The 18,711-nt window shown below is 43.9% G+C and overlaps 1 protein-coding gene across 1 annotated transcript in view; it reads left to right on the top strand.

The window, feature by feature from the left end:
- LOC122792798 (annexin A3-like) overlaps nt 1-18,711 on the top strand; it is an 825,182-nt gene that overhangs the window by 615,815 nt on the left and 190,656 nt on the right. The window lies entirely within an intron of this gene.

Below are 18,711 nucleotides of genomic sequence, written 5' to 3'. Positions count from 1 at the left end.
CGGCATCACAGTTGCCACTCTCTTAGCCATTCTAGATATAAACATTTTATAATCTTGTTTTAAATTTGAAGTGGGCCTTTATGGAGCTAGGTCATACAGCTGCCACAGCTTTTTTCCAGGATGTTGGTGCTTCCTCTCCTTTTAAAATATTTATAAGCAAAACCTTCCAGATCTTCATCACTTTCTTCTGTCCAAGCTAACAAACTTCCATGTGAATACCTTCTATGCCTGGAGTCTTTCCTGCAAGTTAGTTATATATCACCATTTTTATCTCAGCTCTTCCTATCTTAACTGTTAATTGTTGAGCATCCTCTGCATGTAACCATGGCACATTTGTCTTTTGTAAATGTTTCCATTTGGTTATTGATCTCTCTGCTTCCTCTGCTTTATAACATTTTTCATAAAATTTCCAAAATATCTCTGTCTCTGTAGGATCTCTGGTTATTTTTCATGTTATAGGCTCACTAAGTTTGGCAACAAACCTTTCTATATTCAGTTGCCCAAGCCATTGTACCAAAAGTTTTTTGTGCTCTGGAGTTTTAAAAAAGTTGCTTAACAGCAATCTTTCTAAACTCATGGATATTATCCAGGTACTTTCTTTTTAGCATTCTGCAGTTACTATGACATTCCCCTTATTTTATAATTTACTTTTTTCCACCCTTCTAAATAACTTATTGCATCTCAACTAGATTGGTCTCTCTTAGTTTTGCCTCATTTTTAACTCTCTCATTTTATCCCACTCACTAGATATAACCTATGGAGTAATTTCTATGTTCCCTAATAACTCCTGGATAATTTCCACTAGCCATTCCTTAAATTCCTTTAATGTCCATTTCCCTGTGCATCACGAATAGGTCTTTGGATTCAGTTTGGCCATTTCTTCCAGCTACATACAATTGGAGCCTCAAACTCCTCCCACAATGCCTCACTCCTTTCAACCCCCCCAATCTCATTTGCAGCCTTTCAGCACAGAAGCAATTTCTGAGCCTCTTACAGATAAGTGAAGTTTTTCTACTCTTTTTTTCAGTAAATTTTCTTCTAGCATGTTGACTGCTCATTAATAGTTCCTTCTCTACTTCTGCTACCTCCCCTCCTGCGTTAGGCTTTTCTGCTGATAGTTGTCACTGGTGTTAGGGTTTCTTCCTACTCTTTCTTCTAACCCCTTCTCCTATAATCTTCTCTTTTTTTTCTTTCCTATTTAAAAAAAATCTTTCCCAGTACCTCTCAGCTAACTTAGGAGAGTAGTGTTAGCTTATAGACTGTGTGCTCCAGCATGTCTGGCGAGCCAGAAAAGCCCTCTGGTTTTAAGAGGTGTGCCTCTTGTGGACATAAGATACCCCACTCTGATGCTCACGAGGTGCATATATTGCTTGGGTCTGGGGCACTTGGAGATGCAATGTGAAATCTGTTTACCCTTCAACCCCTGGGCCCTCGCAGACCATTTGAAACTCTCTGAGAGGTCTTCTCCTGGCTTCTGGAGCCCAAACCCCTGTATCTAAGCAGCATGCCACTCCTCGTGTTTCACTGTTGCAGTCATTACATTTGGGTTATCTGCTTGCAGTAGCCCTCAGTCGGTCTGATTAACAAAGTCTTGGGTCCTGTCGGTTGCTGTCCCTTCTTCCATGACGTCAGGTCATCAGGGGTATAAAACATGCAGCCGACGCCATTACATCAGTCTTTCTTGCCGTGTAGTGGCCGAAGCAGTTTGGAAGTGCTGGTCGGCCAACTCCTGAAATTTTCGTTTTCGAGTTTCAGATCCGAAGTCTTCACCTAAAGCTAAGTACCGCGTTGGAGAAACTTTTTTTTGCTCCTTACCGATGTAAGTAAAAGTTTATAATTGCATTACTTGTGGAAACCAAATACCTCATAAAGATTTTAATTCATACTGTATTCCTTGCCTAGGGCCTGACCACAATGTACTTTGCTGTTGGTTTTCTGCTTTATTTAATCAGCGCTATCCGTCGTGTGTATTTTTGCCTCTAAATATTTCGGTTCTTGATTTAATTATCCAGAAATGTCATCTGTTAGCCATCCGACTACCGGGATTTTGAAAAAACGCAAAGGTAAAGACAGGCTGCCGAGGTCCAAAACTGCCAACGACGCTTCTCCTAAGCCAGTCACCAGTTTGCCGGCTTTTGCAGCCCCTGATACCCACTACTTCTGATTCGCAGGCCTCTACTGAGACCCATTCGGAGTCGGGTATGCCGCGAGATGCTTCAACTATGAAACCCACGGATGTCTTTACCTTGGATGGGTCCAGAGCTGCTGTGCAGACACCGGCTTTTCAGGGTGTATTCAGGCCTACGGACTTGCATATTAAACCGACGCCTCCTTCTTCATTTAGGCCTAAATCTCGAACCACGCCTAAAAAAACGACGCCCAGGCTGCATCCTCAGGCCTCTCTGCCTAAAAAACAAATCAGAATGGCTGAAGATCTTATAACTGTAATCAGGGGAAGCCAACCTCCCCCTTCTAAGAGACCTAGGACTGAAGTTGTTTATGAATCTTCTGACCAGGATCCATATTCTCCTGATGATCTGGATTTGCCCTTATCTACTTATGAGGATTCTGATGCAGAGGCCTCTATCCCTCTGCTTCCCCTCCAGAGGATTTTTCTTTTGGTGAAACCTTACATACTCTAAGGGAGCATTTCCACTGGGAATTCAAAAAAGAGGATTAGGGATTTCTTACTCCTGCCTCAGCATAGCCCTTTAGCTATTCCTCCTGTACTAGACATTGTTGATGATGCTTTTTTGGAATCTAGTTTGGCCCCTGATTCTTTGCCTCCTGCTCCCAGAAAACCTGACTGATATTACAGGGTTCCTGATTCACACAAATTCCTTTTTAAAAATCCTATTGTGGATCCAGAGACTATTTCACAGGGACTCAAGGGCATTAAGGCTTCTACTGCTAAAAACCCTGCCCCTTCTGATAGAGACTTCAGGGCACTGGATAGATGGGGTAAGAAGGTTTACACTTGTGCAACCTTGGCCATTAGGGCTTTAAACTGCCAGTTTCATATGTTAAAGTATCAGCAACATGTTATTGGATTGCTTAAACAGGAAATTATGTTGATTCCTGACTGTGCGGAAAATAAAGAATTACAGGATTTAATGCATTCTGCTGAACAGGTTGGAAAACATACTTTGCAATGTGGATTTGATTCATTAGAGGCCTCTAGCAGGGCTGCTGTTACTGGGTCTGTGCTCAGAAGGCATTCTTGGCTTAAGGAGCAATCTTTGCCTGATCATGTTAAAGCTAAATTGTTGGATGCTCCCTTAAATCAGGACTGCCTGTTTGGCAACAAGGCTGAGGAAGTTCTTAAAAAGATGGAAGATGAAGCTAATTCTATGCAGACTGTTAAAGATTTCTTACAAGTTCAGCCTCCTAGATTTTAGTAGGCAATGGCCCTCTAAGAATTGGTCCTTTCTAGCCCCTTTCAGGTCTTCTCAAGCCAAACCTAGACACAGCAGAAACCCCAGATTTCAGTCCCAGGGGACACACAAGACTAAGCAGTGGGGGGGGTTTCCACACCCAAATCAGGGAGTAGTAAGACTCCCCCCTATGGAAAGCTGTCTCAGTGACTTGCTTTTAAAACTCCAAGCACTTCCCAACTGAATGCTCCTTTGGGCGGAAAGATTGGTCTGCAGGCCAAAAGCTGGGAACTCATTACCCAGGACAAATGGGTTTTAAATATAGTGTCCCAAGGATACAGATTTCACTTCTACACTTTATCAACATCCAGCGTGTGGCCAGATCTACCCCCAAATCAGTGGGCAGAGGCCTAAAATCAAGTACACTCTCTCAAGCATGGGAGCTATTCAGTTGGTACCAGAAGAGGAAAAGGGACAAGGTTTCTATTAGAGACTTTTTCTGGTACCCAGAAAAGGCAATACATGACTTCCTATCCCGGACCTTTCTACTCTAAATACCTTTCTGGTGATTTCAAAATGCTGACTCTTCACCAGCTGCTTCCTCTGCTAGGCAAAGATGCATGGTTGGCAACACTAGATTTAAAAAAAAAAGCATACCTGCACATCCCTCTCAGGGAGTCTTGCAGAAGATACCTATGCGTCAAAACAGGTGACATGCAATATCAGTTCTCTGCACTGCCCTTTGGCTTATCTACTGCGCCCAGGGTATTCACAAAGTGCCTAGCTCCAGTCATTGCATTCTGCAGGCAAAGAAATATTCAAATATATCCATATCTGGACGATTGTCTAGTCCAGGCAGAAAGCCAGGACATATCTGGCCTTTGTTCAAAGGGTACTGACATGTCTGGGGTACACCATAAAAAGAAATCACACCTGGTACCTTGTCAACAAATTATATTCCTGGGAGCAAGCTTGAATACAACTTCCCAGATGGCTTTCCTCACGCCAGAGAAACGGACTCATTTGACAACCTCCTTCAAACAAGTGGCCACAAAAACCCAGTTATCTGCAAGGCAAATTCTGCAGGTCTTGGGGTTCATGGCCTCCTGCATTCTTCTAATTCCATATGCAAGGCTGCATATGAGGAAACTGCAGTGGTATCTCAAAAGCCTATGGTGTCAACATTCACAGGATCTAGAAGCTATGATTCCTATCATACCTTGTCTATGCCTAGAGTTCCTTTGGTGGGCAGAGGCCTGCCACCAAAACAAGGGACTACCATTCACACTACCCCCTGCCGCCCAAACCTTAAGAACAGACGCATCAGACTATGCATGGGGGGCTCACCCGGCAGGGAACTGCATACAGGGCAAATGGAACCCAAGCGAAATGCACCTACACTTGGAAATGTTAGCTGTACAGAATGCTCTGACAGCCTTCAAAGAGCACATTCTTCCAGGACAACTAATGGTAGACTGACACCAGGGTCATGTGGTACATAAGCAGTGGGGTACTCACTCTTACCCCCTCTGCAGACTAGCCATGGCATTGTGGAACACGGCCTTGAGCTACCAAGTGAATCTACAAGCTCAATTCCTGCCAGGAAAACTAAATACACTGGTAGATGGACTAAGCAGAAACCTCATGGACCCACACAAGTGGAAACTGGAGACGAGGACTTTCAACATGTTGACAAGTAAATGGGGGAGCCGAGATATAGACCTGTTTGCCTCCCCCCAGAACTATCAATTGGACAAATTTTGCATAAGGATTCCCCACAAACTAGCTTGGAAAGTGGATGCTCTATCTTTCAGCTGGAAAAACCTATCAGTTTATGCCTTTCTTCCTCTGCTCTCCAAGGTACTACTAAAGATCAAACAGAACAAGCCAAGGACAATTTTAATTGCACCAGACTGGCCACGCCAACACTGGTATCCCCTCCTGCGCAGTGTGTCACGCTTGGCCCCATGGCACCTGCCTCAGACTCCTTCCCTGTTGTCTCAGCAGGGGAACCAGATTCTGCACCCTCAGATGCAAACCCTGAACCTATCAGCCTGGCTAATTATCTCATCTCTCCTTTACCACCCCTCAGTAAATCAGTGATGGATATAATTTTAGAGTCTAGGAGGCCTAGTACTAGAAAATCCTATGCTGCAAAATGGAAAATATTTTGTACCTGGAACTAATCTCAAGGGATCAGAGCGCAGCAGTGCCCAATTTACGTCAGATTCTACAATATTTTACTGAGATGCTTCATAAGGGCCTGTCCTTTTCCTCCATCAAAGTTCATGCCTCAGCCATTTCAGCTCATTATAGCACAGAGCCTCCCCTCTTCTCTCACCCACTGCTCAAGCAATTCCTCAGATGAGCCAAAAATTTAAGGCCACCGAGGAGAGCTCCAATTCCAGCTTGGGATCTTAACTTTGTCTTGGAGAAACTCACTCTTCCTTTCGAGCCAGCTGCTACTGCAGATTTAAAATTCCTTTCCTGGAAAACAGCTTTCCTTCTACCCTTCTTGCAGAAGTGATTGCTATCTGAGTCACAGGCCCTTATGGCAGTGGAGCCTTTCATCATCTTTCATGCGGACAGGGTGTCCCTCAGAACCAATCCCTCCTTCATACCCAAGGTGGTATCCAGTGTGGCTCTTAATCAGTCCATTCATTTGCCTCCCTTCTTTCCTAATCCACAGAACAAAGTGGAATGGATACTGCACTCATTAGATGTGCTCAGACAACTTTGATTCTACTTGGACAGGACTAAACCTCAAAGGAAATCTGAACTGCTGGTGGCATTTGCTGCAAGGATAGAGGGGAAAGCTATTTCAAAGCAAACAATATCAAAATGGATAGGACACTGCATTCATTTCTGCTACAAGCACAATGTAAAACTGCATCTACCTCTACAGCCTTTCTCAGGGGCATCCCTACAAGGGACATTCTAGAAGATGCTACCTGGAGTTCTGTACATACTTTCACCAAGCATCATCATTTGCCAATTTTCTCTAAATCCAGAGCTAGTTTTGCCACTGCAGTCTTGCAGGGCCTTATAGCTGGTCCTAATTCTATTTAAATTCCTCCTCCCAACCTTAGCTTTCGGAATCTACCCAAATGTAATGACTGCAACACTGGAACATGAAGAACATAGTACAGTTGTGTACACTTACCATAAATGTAGATGTTAGTGTATTCACTGTTGCAGTCCTGGTTACCCTCCCTCTAGCCCCGTTCTTTTGGCTATACCTCTACTCTCACTTACTATGCTCAAAAAGCTTTTTCGTGTATTTGCTTTTTTGTTGGAGTTGTATCCTTGTATTCTAGATTTAATTGCTTCCCATTAAGGGAGCACCTGACATCTGGGGCAAGAAAAACTGATGTAATGGCGTCCGCTGCATGTTTTATACCTCTGATGACCTGACGTCATGGAAGAGGGGACAGCAACTGACGCAGGACCCAAGACTTTAATCAGGCTGACTGATGGCTACTGCAAGCAGATAACCCAAATGTAATAACTGCAACAGTGAATACACTCTAACATCTACATTTATGGTAAGTGTTCACAACTGTACTTTTCTCAGGCTCCCGTGCCCGAGGAAGAGACTGAGGCTCTAGGATCCATCTTCATATCCATCCGGTTCTCATTTCTCTCCAGATCTGATAGGATCGTCTGATCCGAAGGAGCCTCCCTTGACTGTGTCATATTGTTCGGACCCTCAGACCTCTGTTCTGAGTAGTCTGTTGGAGCCAGTGGAACCTGTCAGAATCCACAGCTCCCCTCTCTGCAGCGGACCTCTAGTCAGGTTTGTCAAGATCGGAGGTCTCTGAACCATGCTCCGGGATGGAGCAAGTCTTCGATCTGGACTCTCCAGCCCACTGTCTTGCTGGCTAGGCCCCCACTCACTCACCCATATCCTCCAGATCCTCTCTGCTGTCCCACTCCAATATGGATCGGATGATAAGTTTCCTCAATGCCTAGATCCAGCTGGGGATCTTGCCTTCTCTGACGCATACTGGATCCGCAAAAGCCCCGACCCCCATACTACAACCTCCTCCTCTAATCCAATCTTTGGTTTCAGAGCCACAAGGCCTGTCTATCCTGAGTGGACAAGCGTCAGAGTGAGGAACACCTTTTTCTTCAACTCCAGCAGTGTCACAGACCATCTCAGCTCCACTCCTTTTTGAGCCAGTGGGTCCTGGACCTGTGAGGTTGGCGCTGAGTCCCTTGGACCTGTCTGCTCCAACCTTTTTGGAGCTGTCCCTGCCCCCAGGAGCTTTGGCCTTTGACAGCTTAGGACCAGTGCCATATGAGGTGTCAGTTTCAGGATAACCACATCCTTCTCTTCTTGGTGTCTTGGCCCCAGGGATGGGGGGATGGGCCCTCTTGGCATTTGCCTTCAGGTGGCAGAGAGGGCATGCTCTACTCCTAGCGATCTGTTCCCTCCTCCACTAGGTCCTACCCAGTCCTCGGCAGATCAGGGCTTTGCTTCCGTTCATCAGATCCATGCTTAGCCCCCTGAGAAAGCTTTCGGCCTGTTCCTCAGCAAGGGTTCCCCCTTTCTTTGGACTCCTCCCCAAGTAACCAGTGGTGGAGGCTCCTCCCTTGGAGTAATTGGAGGACACTGATTTCGATAAAGGGAAGGGGTCTGCCCTGACCACCACCTCATATTTCCTTCGGGGATATCCCAGAAAATTCTAAGACAAAAGTCTGGATAGTCTTCCCAACCCCCTTCGGAGGAGTCAGTGTTTCTGAAGGGATTCGGGATGGGCCCATCGACATCCTGGAGGATAAACTCCTTGATCTCATCTGCTGGGCTTAGAAAGAGTCTGACATGACAGAACCAATTCCCAAACATGCAGATAAGTGGCTTAGCCCACCTAGTGACCTCCCCCCGTGAAGGTGTGCCAGTTGATGCCATTGTTGTGTTGGCAGCCACCAAAAAGGAGAGCAGAACAGAACTCCACTGTTCACCCCCCCCACACCCAAACAAGGAATCTTGGGCTTTGGGTAGGCATGGGATGCACATGTATGTCTCTGCCACTTTCTCGCTGATAGCATTGAATTGCTTGGCCAACTTTACATGCCTTCAGTGTGATTTGATTAAGAAAATCTTCACCTCTGTCACAGTCACTTTGGGAGGAAGATTATAAGAGGGTGTCTCCTCAGCTGACCACTAGGTCCTCTATTGCTAATTCCTTGATTTGGTTAATTTCCCATGTTGCAGAAGGTGCCTCATGAGTGGCTGGTTGAGGCATAGCTCTTGGGAGACGTGCCTGGGTGAGACTTTGTGGGTTTGGAGAACCCTTTAAGGCATCATTCATTAATGCTCCTTTTGACGGCTTCTCTTGGTTTGGAGCCTCCGTTAACGAAACCCTTACCCACAGAGAACAGGAAGGCAAGACCCTCTCTATCGTAGGGATCAAGTTTTCTTCACCCAGCAGTCCTCTAGGGACCAGCAGAGCAAGATGATGATGTGGTGTTGTAAATCCCAGGGGTCTTTTCTTGGCTTGCAGGATGAAACCTCCTCTCAAGGCGGGGGGGGGGGTGTTCAATGGCAGGCTCAGTCCCAGAGGGAGATGGCATACGCAAAATCAGGGCTTCAGAGAATATTTCTCTTACAGGCCCTTCCTCATCTGGGGGCAGACTTTCTTTACACCCAGAAGCCTGAGCAAACATAAGTGACGCCTGGGTGTTGAGTATAATTTCCAGAGGTTATTGTATTCACTTTTCCCTTCCTCCCAGTTCCAACAAGTGTCTTCCCAATGTACCACTCAGCCATAGAGAGAGAACGCATCCTTCTAGAAGTTCAAAATCTTCTAAACAAGAGAGTGATCCAGCAGGTCCCCACCGAACAAAAAGGGTGAGGAACCTACTTGAGCTTCTTTTTGGTGCCACAGAAGATGGGGGACTTTAGACCCATCTTGGATGTGAGCAGTCTGAATTTATTCATCAAGAAGTCGAAATCCCACATGGTGACTGTGCAGTCCATTCTGCTGCTGAGTTCACGAGTGATCCCTGAACCATTTGGTAGCGGAGCAGATATTCAGCCATTGGGGCCAGCCTTGCTGTGACCTCTTTGCCTGTCTCCTAACAAACAAGTGTAGCAAGTACATCACTCTGAACCCTCCTTTTGGGGAGTCACCCAGGGATGCTTTAGCCCACTGTTGGTCATTGGGTCCTCCTCTATGCATACCCAGCTATACCCCTGATACCCAAAGTTCTTCAGAAAGCCCAAAGGTTGAAGACCAATCTAATCCTCATTGTCCCTTATTGGCCTTGTCAGGTATGGTTACACTTCCTGCGATCTCATTGCAAGTATACTTCGTGGGTACTGGATCACAAACACGATCTGATATCTCACCCGTCAGAACACCAGACTCCCAATCTATGATCCCTCAAACTAACCACTTGGTTCCTCCAATTCCAGTGATTTTACAAGAGTCTAGGCTAGCTTCCCCCATCTGTGAAATCATCATTGCTTCTCAAAAGCCATCCATGAAGAAGGTATATTGTAACATTTGGAAGACATTTTCTGTTTGGGTCTTGGAGAAATATTGAACCTTTTTTGCTTCTGTCCCTGACATTTTGGCGTTTCTTGCTTCTCTCTTTCTGCTTGGAGTTATTTTTTTACACCATCAAGTTGCATCTTGCTGCTGCTATCTCCAAATTTCTTGTGGGGAAGGATGCATTTTTTTCCATCCTGTTTCCATGTCTAAGTTATGAAGGGCCTTTGAGAGGTATTTTTCACCTTAGGCTCCCGATTAAAGATCCTTCTCTTCTTTGGGCTCTCACTTTAGTACTTCAAGGATTGACCCAAAAACCTTTCAAACCTGCTGGCTCATGTGACTTAAAATTCTTGTCATGGAAGCCTGCCTTTCTGGTGGCCATTACTTCAGCCAGAAGGGTTTTGGAATTGCAAGCTCTGTCTTTTCGACCCCCCCTTATACCTCTTTCATCAAGGTTAGTTTTGCTTAGACCAAGCCCATCTTTCATTCCAGAAGTTGCTTCTGAGTTCAATATTAATCAGACTATCCACCCACCTGTATTCTGTCCAAATCACTCCAATAAGGGTGAAGTACATGCATACTTTGGATGTACATAGACAGCTGCATTTTTATCTTCATAGAACTAAAGATCACAGGAAGTTGGACCGACTGTTCATTGTCTTTTCTCTAAATGGATTAGGTCAGGCAGTTTGTAAAATTACCTTTGTGAGATGGATTGTGAATTGTATTGTTAGAACTTACGCCCAGCAGTGAAAACAACTTCCCCATCCAGTGAAAGTACATTTCACAAGCTCCATGTCTACTTCATCTACTTTTTCTCCAAGTACCTCAATTGAAGAAATTTGCATTGCAGCTACTTGTTCCACAGCTCGCACTTTTGTATCTCAGTACAAGCTGGACATTGTTTCTCTGAACAGAGCATCCTTTCGTTCCATGGTGCTCAGGCATATCCTTCCATAGGGTCCTCCCAGGGTTTTATGTTGCTGGAGACTGACCCATTTGTGATGCATTGTGAAATGGACAAATTCAGATTAGAAGTTATGTACTTACCATAACTTGGCATCTGTGTTGTCCTATTTCACTGTGCTTCACATCTCACCCTCCTTCCCCCTTTTTCAGCTAAGAGTGATATGGAGGCTGAGGGAGCCCACTGGTTTCTACCTTGGTTCCTGTTGGCCATTTTCTGTACCACCTATCTATCTCATTTAAAAAAAAAAAAAAAAAAAAAAAAAAAAGATACCATTCAGGAAGGGGCAGCAAACTCGATCTGAAGATTTGAAAGGAGTGAGACATGTAGTTTGAGGCTTGGATTGTACGCAACTGGAAGTATTGGCAGAGTCAGATCTGAGGATGAATCCAAATACACATTCGTGATGCATAATGCAGTAGGACAACGCAGATGCCAAGTTATGGCAAGTACATAACTTCTATTTTAACAGGTAGGTGGGGAGGCGCCACTGTCTAATCTTTATTTTATTGCCCTGCATTTTTATTGTAATAATTATTGGCATATGATCTGAAATAGTGATTAGATATGTATTAAACTAATTGATTTAATGCACATGTTCGTATGAAATATCATTCCTGTCAAGTCTAGTCCAGTTATTGCACTCTGGGGAATATGTAAATTCTTGAGTTGGTGTTACTTAATTTGTCTTTCATACCAAATGATTTCTGAAGAAATTAAGAAACTTGGATTTTCCCTTCTAGGCCATTGTTACAAATCAAATTCCAGTCCTCACCTAATAAAACAATATTCCAGCTGAAAGCTGATTATTTCTTCCAAAATTTTTAATCTCCAAAATGGCAGTTTTATTTGGAATAGAAACACATGCTGGCATAGGCCTCATCCCTTGCCAGTAATCCCTTATTACTACAAGTCTGCCATTATCATTTTTCCTCTTCTACCACCACTGGCTCCTCTAGCAATTAATATAAGTGCTCCACTTTTCTGTTCCTGATGTTCTGCAGAATATCCATCCTGAAATCATTTATCAAATTTACATGCTCAGTTCTTTTCAAATGCGTCTCCTGTAGCATTGCTATTTGCACTCAGAATTTCTTAATGCAAGTATTATTTCCTGTTTATCTGTACTTGAGAGACCATTCACCTTACAAGATGATGTGGAAAGTAAGGCCATTATGTTAAGAAGACATTATCCCCAGCTATTGTATATGGCAGTTTTTTAAATGTCTGTTTCCAGATTTTGCAATACATGCACCCATTAATGTTTAGCAGGGTAGTCCTTTAAACAGTGTTTTCTTAATATTGTTACCTATGTTACATTTTACAGGACTTTGTTTTATAACCCTCAAACAAAAAAAAAAAACGCTCCCAGAACACCCTAATTACCTGTTGACTTAATACTAACGCACACAACTATGTACATCTTCAAATGAGATGTTACTTCTCCTTCAACGATTCTCAATATCATCCATCTTTTCTTCGTACATTTCTTGTCTGTTAGCTCCTGTATTATGTGAATCTGTTCCTGCAGCTCAGCTTGAATTGCTGTTTTATCTTTTTCCAGATCTTTAAGCTTTCCGTGCAGCCTTTCCACCTATGTTTGTTCAGTTTTGTTTTGAGGATCTCTCATTCTGCACTACCGTTATCTTTTCAAACAAAATACACAGTTGCTCCTCTTGATTTGTAACTTTTAAAACAGAAAATAGAAACAGTGGATGGGACTTTTCACTGTACCTTCGATTTGTTAATAACATTTTTAGTAAATTGAAGCTACGGTGAAAGACCCATCCATTGTAAAAAAAAATAGAAACAAGTTTGTGGGATTTGCCTTTTCATTAGAACTTTAAAAACAGCTGTCTGTTCCTAGTTTTTGTTCCTGCTGACTCATCTTTTCTTCTGGGTTGATGTTTCTCCATGTAAACACCATTTTTACCCAAATTTCTGCAGTACTTTTCCAGAGCTCTCTAGCCTCTATGAAATGTTTGGAATTTGACTAGAACTACTTTTTAATTTTTTTTTTTTTCGTTTATTTTTGAGTGCTAGTTTTCCTTTTAGCTGTTGCACTGTGTAATCCTTCGATAGCTGTATAATCTTAGTTGACTTCATTTATAGCAGCCAATTAGGTTTTAGTAGACAGCAGCTCTTTCATATGAAGTATACATTTCTGGTATTCTGTAGAGAAGTACAATCAAGGCTCTCTGATCGTAACCCATTTATTAGGTGTTTGAGATGTGGATGTCAATTTCACCTTGAGAAAGAAGCATACCTGCTGTGTAACACATCTGTGTCAAAGAACACTATTGATAAATCCTTAGAATGGGTTTTGCCCACTTTTTTTCCTTTCTGGTCTTAGTTTTCCTCAGCTGTGCTTCTGTTGCTATGAAAAAGAACCCTTGTATAGGATGTACTGCTGTGATTTCTTTTTCATTTCTCCTTTCCATTCTTGGTTATTGCCCTCCCACATTTGGATTAGAGAAACTTCTGCGTACTGCCTCACTCTTCCTTGCCATTTGTTTCTTCAAAGATGTTTGAACAGAAGTAAAATAGTGTTGAAGTACAATTGTGGTAGGATGGTGCCCCTTTTTATCACCTTAAATATAGCCCGCCCCAAAAAAAGGTACTGTTACATATTATTAACTTACACTCCAAAAGCTACACCTGGATAAAAGGCAAACGCATCTAATCAAGTCTGGATATAAAATAAGTGATGTTCTTCGTGTTTCACTGTTGCAGTCAACTGTAGGGTGTTCCTGCCGGCAGGCAGCCCGAGGCCGGCCAGAATTCCAAAGTCTGGGTCCGGCGTCGGCTGTACCAGCAAGTACCCTGATGTCAGAACGTAGAGGTATAAAGCTGACAGCCGACGCCATCTTCTCCAGTCTTTCTTGCCATGCGGTGGAAAGCAGCTCGCAAGTTGTTGGTTGGCGGATTCTGGACAGCGTGGTTTGCTTGTCGTCGGTCCGAAGACTTTTTTCTTCTCTTCTCAAGCTAAGTACCCCATTGGGGAAACTTTTTTCTTGTTCCTCCGATGTCAGAAAAAGTTGCTAATTGTATATCGTGTGGAAAGCAAATACCTCATAAAGATTTCCACTCTTACTGTCTTTCTTGCTTGGGCCCTGACCACGACGTTTCTTGCTGTCGGTTTTGTGCCAGGTTTAATTCTCGTACGATTAAGCGTAGGTATGATTGGGCCTTGAATTATTTCGGTAGACGGTTCAATTATAGGATGTCGTCTGACACTTTAACGGCAACCGGAATTCACAGAAAACGCAAGGACAAGGATAGGCCTCCAAGGTCCAAGCAGGATACAGCCGGAGCCAGCTTCGGGTTCGGCTGTCGTCAGTGAGGCGCTTTTGCAGCCCCTGTCATCAGCCACTTCGGAACCGTTGGCCGACACGGACTCCCATGGGGAGCCAACTAGGCCCAGTATTTTATCTGCTGCAGGACCTTCGGACATCGCTCCTTCAGATGGGTCCGGAACCGCTGTGCAGGTACCGGCTTCTGAAGGGGTTTTCAGGCCTTCTCATATCACTATTTCTACAAAGGCAAAGCCAAAGACTCCTGTTAAACCAAGGGTTTCTTCTCAAGCTTCTTCGGATTCAGCTCCCAAGACTCAGAAGCAATTAAGGCTGGCTGAAGATTTGCTTACTATGATTAAGGGTTCTCACCCTCCTCCTGAAAAAAGGCCTAGACAGGATGTCCCTTATGATTCGTCTGACCAGGCTTCTGTGTCTTCAGTCTCTTCCTCTGACCAGGATTATTCTTTTCCTCCTTATGAGGATTCTGATGCAGAGGACTCTATTCCCTCTGCTTCTCCCCCTGAAGAATTTTCTTTTGGGGAAACCTTGCATGAGATGAGAGAGCATTTTCATTGGGAAGGTCAGGATTATTCCGCTTGCAAGAAGAGACTTAGGGAATTTCTCCTTCTCCCTCAACACAGACCTTTGGCTATTCCTCCGGTTCTTGATATTGTGGATGATGCTTTCTCTGAAGCCAACCTGAATCCTGATTCCTTTCCGCCTGCTCCTTCTAAGCCGGATAGATTTTATAGAGTTCCTGATTCCCATCAATTTTTGTTGAACCCTTCTGCAGATCCTGAAACTATTTCTCAGGGTTCCAAGGCTGCTAAGGCCGCTTCATCTAAAAGTCCTATTCCCTCTGAAAAGGATTCTCGGGCCTTGGACAGATGGGGCAAAAAGGTGTATACTTCTGCTACTCTTTCTATTAGAGCTTTAAATTGCCAGTTTCATATGTTCAAGTATCAGCAATTTCTTTTGTCTGTTTTAAAACAAAAACTTTCTTCCTTTCCTGCATGTGCAGAGGACAAGGAATTACAGGATGAACTGCATGCAACTGAACAAGTTAGCAAACATAGTTTACATTGTAGTTTTGATGCCTTGGAGGCTTCTTGTAGGGCCGCAGCCTCTGGTACTGTTATCAGGAGACATGCTTGGCTTCGAGAGCAGAATTTACCTGAGCAGGTTAAGGCTAAATTGTTAGATGCCCCTGTTCAGCATGATTTTTTGTTTGGCTCTAAAGCTGAGGAGGTTATTAAAAAGATGGAGGATAAAGCAAAATCTATGCAGACTGTTAAAGATTTCTTACAAGTTCAGCCCCCTAGGTTTTCTAGAAATTGGCCCTCCAAAATTTGGTCCTTTCCCACATCTGACAGGCCTCAAAGGGGAAGATATAGACGCTCCAGAGGTCGGGCTCAGGCACAGGCCTCTTAAGGTCCAGACAATGGACTGCTTCTTCACCTAGAAGGGGAGAAGATAGATCTCAATTACAAAGGAAGCAGACCCAATGACTCCCTCTGCTGGGCTACAGGTCCTCCTTACCTGGAAGCCCCCCTCGGAGGAAAACGTACTCTTTTTTACCAAAATTGGACTCCTATTACCCAAGACAAATGGGTTTTAGACGTGATTTTAAGAGGTTACAAATTCCACTTTCATACTCTGCCAAGGTCTGTCGGTTGGCCAGATCTGCCAAAACATCAATAGTCAGAGGCCTTAAATCAAGTGGATGCTTTATTGGCCATGAGAGCCCTAGAGCCTGTTCCACTTTCCGAGATGGGAAAAGGTTTTTACTCAAGACTATTTCTGGTCCCAAGAAAACAAAACTCATGGAGACCTATTCTGGACCTTTCAGTATTAAACACCTTTCTGGAAATTCCAAAATTCAAGATGCATACTCTACAACAACTTCTTCCAATACTCTCCCAGGATGCTTGAATGGTGACATTGGACTTAAAGGAAGCCTACTTATACATTCCCATCAGGCAGGAACGCAGAAAATACCTCAGATTCAAGGCAGGTTCGAGGCACTTTCAATTCTCTGTACTGCCCTTTGGCTTATCTGCTGCGCCCAGAGTCTTTACCAAGTGCCTGGCCCCAGTAGTAGCTTATTGCAGACTCCAAGGGATTCAAATTTACCCCTATCTGCACGACTGCTTTATTCAGGTGGACAGCAAAGACCTTTTACTTCAGCATCTGCATTTTGTTCAATGTCTTCTCCTTCTGGGATTTTCAGTGAACACAAAAAAGTCACATTTGATCCCCTCTCAGCAAATGATCTTTTTGGGAGCTCTTCTAAACACAAGCTTGCAAAGGGCCTTCCTCACTCCAGAAAAACAATTACAGCTGGCCTCAATTTTCAAAACCTTGGCTACTTTAACTCAGCTCACTGCAAGGAAATTCCTGCAGGCATTGGGCTACATGGCTTCTTGCATCCTGTTGATTCCAAATGCAAGGCTTCTTATGAGAAAACTTCAATGGTACCTAAAGAGTGTATGGTCACAGTATTACCACAGTCTGGACACAATGATTCCACTGATTCCCTGCCTCCAAAAGGAGTTCCTTTGGTGGTCCAGGGCTTGTGCTTTAAACGAAGGGAATCCCTTTCGTCTGCCTCAACCTACTCAGATCATAACCACGTACACTTCAGATTATGCTTGGGGAGCTCATTTTCTAGATATTTGCCAGCAGGGCTCTTGGACAAAGAAGCATCTTCTCTGGCACATCAACTTGAAGGAAATGTTGGCAGTCCAAAATGCTCTTCTAGCCTTCCAGAATCTTTTGAATCCAGGGCCTCTTCTGATTCGTACAGACAATACCACAGTCGTGGTACATAAACAAGCAAGGGGGCTCTCACTCTTACCCCCTTTGCAGACTAGCCATGAATTTATGGGACACTGCTCTAAATCTGAATCTGCATCTTCAAGCTCAATTCATTCCAGGAAAACAGAATCTCTTAGCAGACAGCCTAAGCAGAAACCTTTTGGATCCTCACGAATGGATGCTGGACCCCAGCTTATTCAGCAAGATTACTGCAGTTTGGGGTTGTCCTCAGATCTGTTTGCATCCCATCTCAATCATCAGTTGCCTCTCTTTTGCACCAGGTCCTTCCACAAAACAGCTTGGAAAGTGGATGCCCTGTCATTCAGCTGGAGGAATCTTTCGGGATATGCCTTCCCTCCTCTTCCTCTTCTGCCTCGGGTATTACTGAAAATAAAACGGGACAAACCCAAGATTATCATTCTGATAGCTCCAAATTGGCCTCGGCAGTTTTGGTATCCAACTTTAAAACACCTGTTCTTGGAACCCCCTTGGATTCTACCTCTGATCCCTTCTCTTCTGTCCCAGCATCAGGGTCAGATGCTACACCCTCAAATCATGACCCTATGCCTGGCAGCTTGGCTCTTCAAGGGCCTTTGATTCCTTCTACTCTTCCCAAACAAGTTTTGGATGTTCTTTTAGAAGCTAGGCGGCCTAGCACTAGAAAATCTTATGCTTCTAAATGGAAAAGATTTTGTATTTGGATGCAGGACCGAGGTTCTAACCCTCTTTTGCCTGATATTCCCTCCATTCTACTTTACCTCTCAGACCTTTTGCTTAAAGGCCTCTCCTTTTCATCCATCATAATTCATGCTTCTGCTATCTCAGCTCATTTCAACACTGATCCTCCCATCTTTTCTCACCAGTTGGTGAGAGAATTTTTGAGAGGGGCTAAGAATTTAAGACCTCCCAGAACTACTCCTGTTCCTGCTTGGGATCTTAATTATGTCTTGGAGAAACTTACTTTGCCTCCTTTTGAGCCTGCTGCGGCTTCGGATATCAAGTTCTTATCCTGGAAGACAGCTATTTTGTTAGCATTGACTTCTGCCAGAAGGGTTTCAGAGTTGCGAGCTCTCATGGCTGTGGAACCATATATTATCTTCCACCAAGACAGAGTTTCCTTGAGGACCAATCCTACATTTATGCCTAAGGTGATTTTGAAGGTGGCTCTAAATCAGACTGTTCACCTTCCTACCTTCTTTCCTAATCCTCAAAATAAAAGGGAAAGGATCTTTGGACATACACAGACAACTACGATTTTACCTGGACAAAACTAAAGATTTCAGAAAATCTGATCAATTGCTTATCTCTTATGCCTCCAGTTCTCCAGGTAAGGCTATTTCTAAACAAACTATTTCCAAATGGATTGCTCATGGAATAAGGTTTTGTTACTCTCACTATGGGAAACAGATTCCAGGTACTGTTAGAAGTCATTCTACTAGAGCAGCTGCCACTTCAGCAGCTTTTCTCAGAGGAGTTCCTACCAAGGACATTTTGGAAGCTGCCACTTGGAGTTCAGTGCATACTTTTTCTAAGCACTATAATCTCCCTCTGTATTCTAATTCTAGGGCAGGCTTTGCCTCTGCTGTTTTGCAGGGTCTTCTAGCTGCCCCTTCTTCTGCATAACCTCCTCCCTCATTCACAGCTTTGGGATTCTACCCTACAGTTATGACTGCAACAGTGAAACACGAAGAACATAGTACAGCTGTGTACACCTACCATAAATGTAGATGTCCGAGTGTCTTCACTGTTGCAGTCTG

This window comes from Protopterus annectens, chromosome 2.part0 (assembly GCF_019279795.1).
Source record: "Protopterus annectens isolate FY-2018-M chromosome 2.part0, PAN1.0, whole genome shotgun sequence".
Classification (NCBI taxonomy): Eukaryota; Metazoa; Chordata; order Ceratodontiformes; family Protopteridae; genus Protopterus; species Protopterus annectens.
The sequence above is the reverse complement of the archived record's forward strand: the minus strand, read 5'-3'. Positions and strand labels throughout refer to the sequence as shown.